Source organism: Entelurus aequoreus, linkage group LG13 (assembly GCF_033978785.1).
Source record: "Entelurus aequoreus isolate RoL-2023_Sb linkage group LG13, RoL_Eaeq_v1.1, whole genome shotgun sequence".
NCBI classification, from domain to species: domain Eukaryota; kingdom Metazoa; phylum Chordata; class Actinopteri; order Syngnathiformes; family Syngnathidae; genus Entelurus; species Entelurus aequoreus.
In genome coordinates, this window is record NC_084743.1 from 35012341 (window position 1) to 35026467 (window position 14127).

The window sequence follows — 14127 nt, forward strand, 5'->3', positions numbered from 1 at the left end:
CACATGGCCTCCTACCGGTCGGACGTGCCCTAAACACCTCCCTAGGGAGGCGTTCGGGTGGCATCCTGACCATATGCCCGAACCACCTCAACTGGCTCCTCTCGATGTGGAGGAGCAGCGGCTTTACTTTGAGTTCCCCCCGGATGGCAGAGCTTCCGGGTGGTGGGGCTCTCCCTTAGTGATCTTGTCCTTTCGGTCATAACCCAAAGCTCATGACCATAGGTGAAGATGGGAACGTAGATCGACCGGTAAATTGAGAGCTTTGCCTTTCGGCTCAGCTCCTTCTTCACCACAACGGATCGATACAGCGTCCGCATTACTGAAGACGCCGCACCGATCTGCCTGTCGATCTCACGATCCACTCTTCCCTCACTCGTGAACAAGACTCCAAGGTACTTAAACTCCTCCACTTGGGGCAGGGTCTCCTCCGCAACCCGGAAATGGCACTCCACCCTTTTCCGGGCGAGAACCAAGGACTCGGACTTGGAGGTGCTGATTCTCATCCCAGTCACTTCACACTCACTCACACACAGTTGTGAACCGATGCAGTGAGAGCTGAAGATCCTGGCCAGATGAAGCCATCAGGACCACATCATCTGCAAAAAGCAGAGACCTAATCCTGCAGCCACCAAACCGGATCCCCTCAACACCTTGACTGCGCCTAGAAATTCTGTCCATAAAAGTTATGAACAGAATCTGTGACAAAGGGCAGCCTTGGCGGAGTCCAACCCTCACTGGAAACGTGTCCGACTTACTGCCGGCAATGCGGACCAAGCAAAACTCCCTGGTGACATTTTGGTGAATTTACAAAACTGAAACAAAAAAAGGAATGCCATTTTAAGTTAATAATACTAACCCGGACAGTTGTAAATGTGTCAGCATACTTGATAATGCTAACGATGCTAGCTTGATTAAAATACGATAGTGCATATGAAAACACTCCTCCAGACAAAGCTCATGAGTAGCTATGAATTGTTTTGTTTATATTGTAAAACTTACAAACGTTGCTTGGAGTGAAAGATGAGGAATCTTTTCGAGCAGAAACGCTATAGACAAATGATGATGAAACAGGATATTCTTCCGTTTCAAGGAACAATGTAAACTCGTCCAAAAGATGGCGCCAAAGCACAAACAATTACACACCTTTTCAGCGTCTCCGTTGGTGTAATGTGAAAACTACTTGTTGAATACAAAATATTATGGCTGTGAGCAAAGAAAAATCCATAAATTAGCCACACCATTTCAAAAACCCAGGGGTTCAAAGATTTGGAAAATGTAGCGTCTTATAGTCTGGAAAATATGCTACTTTCAGTCTTGTTACTCCAACGAGTCTTCTTTAGTTTGGGAACCTTGTTAGAAAATGAAATAAAGTAGCCTGAGATGGACTAATACACATTTTGACATGTGTTTTAATCACATTCAAAGTTGTAAAAAGACAGATATGTATTGAGTTACAACAAGAAAATGACACCTATGCCAGGTTTTCCATAGCAATGAATTGTTCCATAGCCTAGCTTGTTTTCTATGAATTAATTGAAGAAATATGGTAAAAACTAGAGATGTCCGCCGATATTATCGGCCGATAAATGCTTAAAATGTAATATCGGAAATTGTCGATATCTGTTTCAAAAAGTAAAATTAATGACTTTTTAAAACGCCACTGTACGGAGCGGTACATATCCGGTAAAACACGGACGTAGGGAGCACTACAGAGCAGTTGCGTCTCCCAGTCAGCAGCCCCTCCCCTCTCCCCTCTCCCCTCTCCCCTCTCCCACACACAACACAGGAGTTGACGACTGCAGCATGAGAGGTTTACTGGCGACGCTTGATGACATCATCAAACCGCCGCGAGCGCAGCATAACTACAACAAGAATGTGTTGTTGCCGGTGCTGTAGCCGTGGCTAACAAGCCAGCGAGCTCGGTGACTGACTAATGACACCATGTCTATGGTTTGGGATTATTTTAAAGTGTCTCTGACGGATAAAAAACTGGCAATTTGCAATGACTGCAAAAAGTTGGTTATGCGAGGAGGAACCAAGATGTCTTCCTTTAATACGAGCAATTTGATCTTCCACTTCTTCAAGAATCATAAGGAGATACACAATGAATACAAGCGGAAGATGGATGTGAGCCCAGTTTATAATTCCCTGTAAAACAGTATGCCAGGCAGTCTTGCACTAAATGAGGACTATGTTATTGTTTACTTTATTACTCTAGTATACTCTGGACTGAAGCTGTGTGTCTTCATTGTTTTTGTAGCTGTTGTTTTGAGGCATGTTTAAAAAAAATAAAAAATAATGCACTTTGTGAAAGTCAAAGTATAGTATTTCCCATAGTTGTAGTGGGTATCAGGATTCTATCAGGGAGAGCGTGTCCCAAATTCCAAGCTGCTGTTTTGAGGCATGTTAAAAAAAAATAATGCACTTTGTGACTTCAATAATAAATATGGCAGTGCCATGTTGGCAATTTTTTCCATAACTTGAGTTGAAGTTGTTCTCTTATTTTGGAAAACCTTGTTACATTGTTTAATGCACCCAGCGGGGCATCACAACACAATTAGGCATTATAATGTGTTAATTCCACGACTGTATACATCGGTATCGGTTGATATCGGAATCGGTAATTAAGAGTTGGACAATATCGGAATATTGGATATCGGCAAAAAAGCCATTATCGGACATCTCTAGTAAAAACAGTTTAATTGTAATATTCACAACCGCTGTTAAATGTTTCCTATGAGGTCAAGTCAAGCAAAAAGCTGATAGGACACATTTGAACACATTTTAGGTGTTGGTGTCACCATAGCTTCTGATTGGTTAACCGCATCAGAACAGTCCACAGACCTTTCTAGTACAGATATTAGCGCTTTGATAACAAATGAGTTCATCGAGCTTACATGACAGGATTTCTATTATCTGCGATTTAAGCGTGACCTCATGTTTCAGCCTTTCGAGATCATGTAGAGGCACTCTTATTCTAAGGATTTACGCTGCGGGCCCCTAAGACAGGAGGCTTATTCCACTCCTGTTTACTTCTACCTACAACCCAAACTGACATTTTGACCTTTCAGAGAAAAGTGGACTGTGGTCCCTGCAAAGTCTCTCACAGGCGGATTACTGCAGGACTGAAATGGCTTTGCAACATGAAAGCATATTTGTGAACCCTAATGAGCACAAAACTAAATTAATCCAATTATTCTTAATGGCTGCATTTTTGTCCTTGCATTTCTTCCCTGTGCTTTTGTCATGTTAATAAAGCCAACAACAGCCGGAAAACAACATTTTAGTTGAACTTCACTTCCTCTCTAATGAGTTTTCAGCAAGATAATTGCTTTGTTGTTCGTTTTAACGCATGCAAATCCTCGCCAGCGAGTGTAGATTTTGGGAAGCATGTGCCTGTTGGATGATTACGACTGGCTGAAAAACATTCTGGTTGATTGACGACAAAAGCAACCCTTGACTGGTCACGCATGGCCACCACTTGAGAAGGGCTATGTGTGTGTGTGTGTGTGTGGGGGGGGGGGGGGGGGGGGGGGGGGGGTGTAATTAGCGCCGCCTCTAAGGCTATGTCCACACGAACTCAAATATTTCAACAAGGCATATTTTTATACGTGTTTTGGCCTTTTGTCTGAACGCAAACTGAAGTTTGTGTCCTTCAAAAATTGCGAAGTCAGCTATTTAGTGTGGACGACTAAAACCCAGCTTTTTGTCTTTGTGGTACTGTTAAGGACAATCCACCAAAATTAAGATGTATAAATGCACAATAAAGATATCTGGAAAATGTGTCTTGGACGATAATCGAATTGCATGTTAACCAAAAAATAATACAATTATTAAATAAAAATTGGACTGAAAATAGAAATAAAAGATGACAAATAAAATGTTGTGTATTGACAAAAAAAATCAAAGCCACAAAATAATTTATTATATCGATTTATCATTGAAACAGTGACATTTAAAACACATTACTCCCTTTGAAAATATGTAATATACCACAAGTCACAAGGTCCACAGGAAGTTGCATCACCAATTCACTCATTTATTTTTATGTATAATCCATCATATTTAAACTAACATTTGGGAGTTGAAATCTCAGCACAGTCCTGTTACTTAAAATCTTTTTCACGTTATTTGTTTATGTTTGAAATAATGCTAATAGTATAAATGTAATGTGGCTATATTTCATGTATTTGCTAATTCTATGCTAAAAACTCACTTTACTGTATTTTCCAGGCTATAGAGCGCACGGGTATTCAAGCCACACCCACTAAATTTCAGAAGGAAAAAATATTTTTACATATATTAGCCGCACCAGACTATAAGCCGCAGTTATATACCAATACGAAAGATTTTGTAAATATTTATTTACATAGCTTAATTGTTTCCACAGGGTGTCTGTAACATGGCAGTAAAATGTCTGATCAAACAAAACAGAGTCATCGTCATGGACCCACTAGCTGCGAAAGCTCGCTTTCTAATAAACTAAATAGATTCAAAAACACCGTGGTGACGTTTTGGTGAATTTACAAAACTGAAACAAAACAAAAAAAGCACCCTGAGAGCGCAGATCTCCAGCAGGCCATAGCTGGAATCCGAAATTTTTTTCTGTAGACCTGACGTCGTGTTCGGCTCATTACATATGCGAGGCTCAAAGTGGTGGTCAAGCAAGTGTCTGTTGTCAAAGCTTTCTGGGTGGCATTTTGCCTTTTTCAAAGAAAATGTGCGATGCTTGCATTGTTTCAGGCTGTTGGAACCGTTCGAATAGCGAAGGGCAACGATGAGAAACGCAAGAGCTTGCAGTGATCACTTCATTAAAGGTTTGTTTACGTACTTTTAACGTTTAGTATTTCCTATTTAAAGGGCAACTGAACTTTTTTGGAATGTTCGTAATGACAGACAAGAAGGCAAAAGGTTTTAGTTTTGTTAACATTTTAACACTATAAATTGGCTCGTTCTCGGTGGTTTGCAATGGAGCTAATCCAAGCAATCAGTTCTACCACTAAATCACTTTGAAAATGCATTCAAAAACTGTCCACAATACTTCACTTACGTTCCGTTACCTGTATAATAACCAAGCTGTAGCGACATTGTTATTGTAAGAGCGAACACTGAGGAACTATTTTTTTAGCGGACTAACACATCGGCATGCTTCGGTATTAGCTGTAAAAGCTAGCTACGGCAAGAGATAAGCCAGCTTGTACGTCAGCACGAAACACGTTTGAGTTTGTAATGCACAACACTGCGACAGGACACCAATCTGTGATAAATATATAGACTTAGACTTCCTTTTATTGTCATTCAAATTTAAACTTTACAGTACAAATAAGAACGGAATTTTGTTGCATTAGCTTGTTGTAGTGCAGGATAAAAGAGCAATACGGTGCAGATGTAAATAAATGGATTCATCATTGGCGGTCACTGAAACGAGTATGACGATCCTCCTGGTAGGGGTGTATCCCTTTATGGAGGATGCCTGTGCGTGACTTCGTTTAACGTGGGGAGACTGGTGCACAGACAGTCACCACACGATCCTTGACAGAATCGGGTCAGGGTCCAGTGGCATGGAGTCCAAGACGACTGGGGACCCTTTTCTGCTGCAGCCTTCTTCTGCCATTGCAGCCGTTGTGGTAGTTCTTAAATCTACCGTCTTCCGCCTGCTCCGCCGTTGAGGTCTTCACCGTATCCCTGGCTAGGGGGCAGTCAGGTACTAGGCCTTTGCCAAGGGCCACCTGGGGTAACAGTAGTAAATGGGTTAAACTCCTAGTGCCCCAAGACCCCATAGAGGAGTCTCCACTGCCGGATGCACTTTATTGTCATGCCCAGGACACATAAATAGATTATTGTACGGATATATATATTGCATATGCATCAACATTTATGGATGTATGTTATATTGTCTTTATATTCCAGCGAGTTAATCTGTTTTTGGGGGGAATTGAGGGGATTATTATGATGCATTCAAGGGTCTTATGGCTTGAGGGAAGAAGCTGTTACAGAACCTGGAGGTTCTGCTACGGAGGCTGCGGAACCTCTTTCTAGACTCCAGCAGTGAAAACAGTCCTTGGTGGGGGTGGGAGGAACCTCTACAGATTCTCTGAGCCCTGGCTTTTTGCGATTTCCTGGATAGGAGAAATATAGCACCTTAAATCAGTTTGATTGAATGGACATGGGTGGAGACAGGGCCTCTCGTACACACACACAGAAGTAGAGCCTCGTAATGTAAACGTAAGGTAATATAGTGGAATTGATCCGGATCAGCTCCAAAATCTAATCACTTCTTCTTTATCCCTTTTCAGACCTTTCCTGAAAGTTGAATCAAAATCCGCCCATAACCTTTTGAGTTATGTTACTAGCTCGCTAGCGCTAGCTAGCTAACTAACCAACAGGCTAACAGACAGACAAATTCTGGCGGAAGTAATAAATACAGTTTGAAAGGTGAACTTAAACTACATTGGAAAAAAAAATGTGTTGCCTGTCCCTGCTTCTTCAAATTAGACTTTCATACTTATCCAAACTAGGGATGTTTTATTGATGTTAAATTGGTTATTTTGGACTGAAAAAATACATGATCAAACAATTTATTTCCCATTAATTTGTCCTAGTTCAAAATATGCATCATATTATATTCAGGTTTTATAAAAAAAAAAAGGGGAAAAATTGTGAATTTTGGGAAAGGGCTTGAAATACAATTCCGCTTGGGGCTTCAATTTGGCCACCACTGTATTGATTATTAAATTATAAGTATTGATAATACGTCAGCTGCAGTTTATTCTTTAAACTTCTGATAAATATTTTGGTGCCGCCTGAGTGAAGTGAAGTGAATTATATTTATATAGCACTTTTCTCTAGTGACTCAAAGAGCGTTTACATAGTGAAACCCAATATCTAAGTTAGATTTTACAACCAGTGTGGGTGGCACTGAGAGCAGGTGGGTAAAGCGTCTTGCCCAAGGACACAACGGCGGTGACTAGGATGGCAGAAGCGGGGATTGAACCTGGAACCCTCAAGTTGCTGGCACGGCCGCTCTACCAACCGAGTATGGGATGCCGAATGTGAAAAATCCGTCACACTTTTCTAGCAGATATAGTTCTCACATTTAGCTCACATTCTCATATTTAACACACTTTTCTCACATGTAACTCATTTTAATCACATTTAAGTTTAAATTAAATGTTGAATTTCAATGTTATATCTAAATGTTAAATATAAATATAAATTGAATATAAATGTTAAATTCAAATATACAGTAAATGTCAAATCTAAATCTAAATGTTAAAACTAAATGTTGAAAGCCTCACTAAAGAACTTTATAAATCAACCATTTATAAATACACTTTAGTAGGCTAAATGAACCTCTTCAACATATAAAGAACTTTCAGTTTTGGTTGATTTTGGCAGCGCCAGTAGACCAAAGCGGTAATGTTTTGACTGAAGGAAGACCACATCCCCATGAGGACGTCAGAAACTACTGTCATGTACATAACAACTGACATGATAACACCACAATAATTCAGTATTACTGATCTTTCCTCAGTAGGAAGCTACATATTTTACTCAAACTTTATATTTGTGGTTTGCAGTCATAGCATTGTTCTTTCTTTATATAGTACTTTTAAGTTTGTTGCGTGGTGGTCGTGTCAGTGTGGAGCTATCAACTATCAAGCTGGTGGCTATTTATTGCTGCCACGCAAATTTCCGATAGCTAACATTAGCATTATCATTTTGATTTAAACATTGAAAGTCACTTATTAGTTTAGTAGGAATAGAGCCAAGGCATCATTGGTCTGAAATCCCTCCTCGTCTTTGAGCTCACGCCAGCGAGTAAAAGCTGGGCCAATGTTGATCCTTGATTGTCCTTTTATCCGGGTAGCTTCTGTTTTTCTTTATTTAAGTTAAAGTTAAAGTACCAATGATTGTCACACACACACCAGGTGTGGTGAAATGTGTCCTTTGCATTTGACCCATCCCCTTGTTCACCCCCTGTGAGGTGAGGGGAGCAGTGGGCAGCAGCGGTGGCCGCGCCTGGTAATCATTTTTGTTGATTTAACCCCCAATTCCAACCCTTGATGCTGAGTGCCAAGCAGGGAGGTAATGGGTCCCATTTTTATAGTCTTTGGCACGACTCGGCCGGGGTTTGAACTCACAACATACCAATCTCAGGGCGTACACTCTAACCACTGAGTAGTATTTTTGTCTCCTCAGACAAAACTTTTCATTCTGCCATGATAGCAGTAGTTGCACGTAGGCGTTCGCATCAACTTTCGTCTTTGCAACAAATGGGGAAAGGTGGAAGTGACGTATGCCGTAATGCAAGTCAGCACATTTGTAGTTTTTTGTGTGGCAGGGTTCCTGCCACCCTCCTCAAAATTGCTTAGTGCCAGTGAAAGCGATACAAAACCCCTCAGGCCATGACAGAGGAGTCATTCAACTAGTTGTAAGTTTATGTATCATCCCAAAAGTTATGAATTTTTTTAATGAAGGTTGAAAAGGTACTCAGTGCTACTTTATATCTAAATCTAAATGTTAAATCTAAACCTAAATGTTGAATCTAAATCGACATCTTAATGCGAGTGACACTCTCAGCTGTTTGAGCGTCTTGTTTTTATGCAACACACCATGCACACTCACACGTTTGGAGCTAACATTTTTCGCAATATGCAACTTTAGTAGCATTCAATTTTCATTAATTATCTGTCATGTTTCCTTCCTGCGCAGTAAAAAATATGTAGGAGTGTTGTGCACTGAGAGGCATAGATGTGGGCGTGGCTTTGCGGCTAAAAGGCCTCGGATTGGTGGAAAATTGGCATTTCTTTAAATATTCATCTGTACACTTGGCGAGAGATTTAGCGCTCACATTAGATTTAGATTTGACATTTTTATTTGGATTTAAGATTTAGATGTAACATTTAGATTTAACATTTAGGTTTAGATTTAACACTTACATAACATATTTACAGTCATCATTTGATTCAAAATCAAATGTGATAAAACATTTGATAAATGTGAGAAAAGTGGGTTAAAATATGACAATTAAAGAAAAGTGTGACTGAATTTTTACATTGGACGCCCCCATACTTGAGAGTTTTCTTCAGATTTGACGCTCTCTCCGGTGAATGCTGCACTGAAGGAGGTCAGAGTGCAATGTGTGTGTTTCTGTGTGTTCACCGTGTCATAATGTCAGGGCTGTTCCTTCCCAATTTAGCAGAATAACTGAAGCCTTGTCACCAGCCCCCCCAAACTCTAACCCCAAAAACGATGTCTCCCTGTCAGCCCTTAGAGCTCACCTCCTCACCCCACCTTCCACAATGCTGACCTACTGACTCCAACCAGAGTACACAAAGATCTCGCTTGTGCTGTCCATGGTTGCTCCTGCTGGCCTGAGGATCGCCTCGCATTCATTCAGCGAGCAGAGCGTTGCAGCACAAGACATGAATGGATGTAGTAAAGGAGGTCACTGACCCGTGGTGTTACTTCACAGGGAGGTATTTGTTCACACTGCTACATTTGTCTACCAAGCAGGTAGGCTAATCAAAGCTAATGTTTTTTTTCTGAAGTGTGTGGGAGGAAGACTTAATGGCTCCATTGTTATATGGGTCGAAAACAGTTGTGGAACCTAGCAACTTTTACAACTTATTTTAATTAAAACCCTTTGTTTTTGATTAGCAATGCTATTTTTAAGACTAGCACAAGTCTGGGATTGTGTGGGCACACTGCAAAAAAAAAACGGACAAAATATAACATAAAAAGACTAGATTTTTGGAAAATACTACTAAAAACTAGTGAAATTATCTGTCATCCTAAATCAGGGGTCTCAAACTCAATTTAACTGGGGGCCACTGGATGCAGAAACTGGGTGAGGCTGGTCCGCAAGAAAATATTTCTTAAAAAAATCTAACATGCACTTTTTAATGAATTCACCTTCTTTGAATGGCTATCCCGCCCTAGCAACATACTTGCCAACCTTCCCGATTTTTCCGGGAGACTCCCGAATTTCAGTGCCCCTCCCGACAATCTCCCGGGGCAACCATTCTCCCGAATTTGTCAAGATTTTAACCCGGACAACAATATTAAGGGTGTGCCGTGATGGCACTGCCTTTAACGTCCTCTACAACCTGTCGTCGTGTCCGCTTTTTCACCATAAAAACAGCGTGCCGGCCCAGTCACATGTTGTATAAGGCTTCTGCAGACACACGTAAGTGACTGCAAGACATACTTGGTCAACAGCCATACAGGTCACACTGAGGGTGTCCGTATAAACAAGTTTAACACTGTTACAAATATGCGGCACACTGTGAACCCACACCAAACAAGAATGACAAACACATTTCGGGAGAACATCCGCACCGTAACACAACATAAACACAACAGAACAAATACCCAGAACACCTTGCAGCACTAACTCTTCCGGAACGCTACAATATACACCCCCGCTACCCTCTATCCCCCCACCTCAACCCCGCCCCCCAACCCCCAACCTCCTCATGCTCTCTCAGGGAGAGCATGTCCCAAATTCCAAGCTGCTGTTTTGAGGCATGTTAAAAAAAAATAATACACTTTGTGACTTCAATAATAAATATGGCAGTGCCATGTTGGCATTTTTTTCCATAACTTGAGTTGATTTATTTTAGAAAACTTTGTTACATTGTTTAATGCATCCAGCGGGGCATCACAACAAAATTAGGCATAATAATGTGTTAATTCCACGACTGTATATATCGGTATCGGTTGATATCACAATCGGTAATTAAGAGTTGGACATCTCTAACCAAAAGCAACTGTTTAGTGTCAGAAAATATAAATTAAGACTAATAGTGAAGGGAAAAGTGTGGCCCTCTGTCACAACCCGGGTGCATGCCAATGCGCACTCATCTGTGCGCTCTGATGAGGGCACCTCCAAGAATGCACTTCCAGGAGCGCGCCATGCGCGTGTCAGTCTTGCTGCAGCCGGCAGCTGCAATCACTCCCCAGCAATCAGCGCACCCGTGGTTGATCAGAGGTCCTGCCTTCTTAAGCCGTTGCAGACCTGCGTTCCGGGCCAGAACGTAATCATCTGTTCCTGTAGTAATCGTCCCGTCTCTGGCTTCCCTCCAGCGCACTTGATCTCTCTCTGTGACTTCCCAGTTCCCCGCAGTGCTTCCCCTGTTTCCCGTGATCCAGCTGTGTGCCTCGACTTCCCACTGGATTCCGGACTGCCTCCCTCGATCCTGGACCCCCGCTTGGACACGGACATCCTACGCCTCGCTATATCCCCCGACAACCTGCCTGTCTCACGGATATTCGAGCCTGCCTTTCCCCTCCAGGACTTCCGCCTCTCGCTCAACATTTACGGTAACACTCAGCAGCTAATCACCACACATATTCACACACACACACACACTTTGGATTCGTCACACTCCATTCGTTATATATATATATATATATATATATATATATATATATATATATATATATATATATATATATATATATATATATATATATATATATATATATATATATATATATATATATATATATATATATATATATATATATATATCAAAGAGTTAAATACTACGCTCCCTTGTGGTCTGTGCCGTCTACTCCCCCCTGGTACGTAACACCCTTAGTCCGAACCAAAGCATTTAGTTCAGGGGTCTATTTCTTTGTTTTTCATTACACTTTACTTATGTTACTGTGTGTAAAACCCTACATTGCAACAACGTAATTTCCCCATTGTGGGATGAATACAAGTCTAAAAAAAATGTATATCTTACCTAGGGGGCCGCTGGTGGCAGAGGGGCTGGGCCTCATCAGGTATTTCACAAGAAAAGCTTTGTTGAAAAAACTTTAAACTTCTCAAATGTCTTTATATTAATTTTTTTTTTAACGCAAACTAGAATGAAAAATAAATAAACGAATTAAGAATCAATGAGAAAATAAGTAAATACATGTTTAATTTCCTGCTAATTGTTTTTTGTTATTTTGTGCCTGAGCCTTTTCTCCCAGTGCCTTTTTGTTCTTTTTGCACCGTAGTTTGTGTTTTTCGAATTATTGACAGTGTGGACAATAAAGGACTCAACGCTTTTTCGAGATCCACCACAGTAAGCCACGACATATACGAATAATGTCCTGCTGAATAGTATTATGTTAAATATTGTTAATGCAGCATGCTGGGATGAATGTCTGCGTGTGTCCAATAGAAACGAGGTAGCCAGGCAGGCGCGGTATAGCTCGTTTGGTAGAGCGGCTGTGCCAGCAACTTGAGGGTTGCAGGTTCGATCCCCGCTTCCGCCATCCTAGTCACTGCCGTTGTGTCCTTGGGAAAGACACATTACCCACCTGCTCCCAGTGCCACCCACACTGGTTTAAATGTAACTTAGATATTGGGTTTCACAATGTAAAGCGCTTTGAGTCACTTGAGAAAAAGCGCTATATACTGTATATACTGTAAATGTAATTCACTTCACTTCATTTCACAGCAGAAAACTCTCCATGGCAACGCTGCTGTCACTTTCACTCATTGAAATGTGTTTCTCTGCTTGCCAGAGGTGTGGACTCGAGTCACATGACTTGGACTCGAGTCAGACTCGAGTCATGAATTTGATGACTTTGGACTCGACTTGACAAAATGTAAAGAGACTTGTAACTCGACTTGGACTTTAACATCAATGACTTGTGACTTCACTTGGACTTGAGCCTTTTGACTTGACATGACTTGCTACTTTCCCCAAAACCCAAAGATTAAAAAGTTATTTGGGAGCGCGCCGCTCTGTATTTTTCCTATTCTTCGTCTGTGTCTATCAGCGTGTTGTTCCTGTCAGCTGGTGTGCTCTCAGTACAACAGCCAATCAAATTAGATCTATGCTGTTTTCATTCCACAGCTCTCATCCAATCAAATTGCAGGACAACCAATGAAGAAGAATTGTCAAACAATGCGGCAGTGAGAAACAATTATGCCAAAGTTAATTTCGTTCGGGTATTAAAACTACGACTCGGTCAACAAAAAACGAATAGCCCTATGCAAATCATGCAGTTCGAATATTATAGACGGAGACGTAACAACTTCCAACTTCGTTCGACATTTGAAGTTGCACAAAGAAGGGTAAGTTTTGAATGTAAGCTAACGTTTATTGGCTAAGTAACGTGACTTTTATTTGCTGTGTAGTTAAATCAGTGAGGCTTTAAACTCACTGCTAACGTTATAACCATAGACATCTTATAAGGGTACGCAGCATGGAGCGCTACTGCCTACTGGCGCAGACGAGACGCGGGGCTGCCATCTTGGAGTGGTGATCCGCTCCACTAGTGCAATTCATTTGGCAGGAGCAATGAACTGTCAGCGCATTTAATTCATCTTACCTCACTGAATACCACTCATTTTCACGCGCTTTTTTGTCATACGTGTAGCTATGATAAAGGACACATGTTTTGGCGTGTTTTATTATTCATAGTTTGCTTAACAGTAGTATAATATTCTTATACGCTATAAGTGACCAGACGTCCGAGATCAAAACTGGGAATATAATCCCAGAGAAAGGGGGAAAAACGGCCAGCTATTTTTAAATTGAAGAAACAATATGATTAGGTTATATGTACATGCGTATATCTTACATAAACAATGTATGAATACATTAGATATCTATATATCTTATAGACTGTATCTCCGTTGCTCCAGCAGCAGAGAGTTTATTCTGTCTTGACACTTTGTATTGATATATATATTTTTTTTTATAATGTCCTGCCCAGCTTCTCGGGCAAATCATATAGCAGATGTAGATGCCCATATCGGCTGTTCAGATTTACTTTACAAAAGAGAAGTGTAGGATACTTCTCTTGTTGCCTTATTTGTATTTTGACTTTATTAAATGTATTTGTGGGGAGGCGGGGCCGGCGGGCCGACGGCGCCCGCTCCAAGATGGCGGCGAGCAAGCGGCGAGACTGTGCGCGCCGAGAGCGACGCCGCAATTGTGACCAGGTGCGGGGATCGCGCACCTGGTCACGATCAGCTAATCCCCTCGCGGCAGTTAAAAGGCGCGGCCGAGAGCGACGAGGGAGAGAGGAGACGGAGAAAAGGCAGCTGCTTAAAGACCACGCAAAAGGCGACGTGCTGCTGAAAAGCAGACGCAGACGGGAGGAAACCATCCT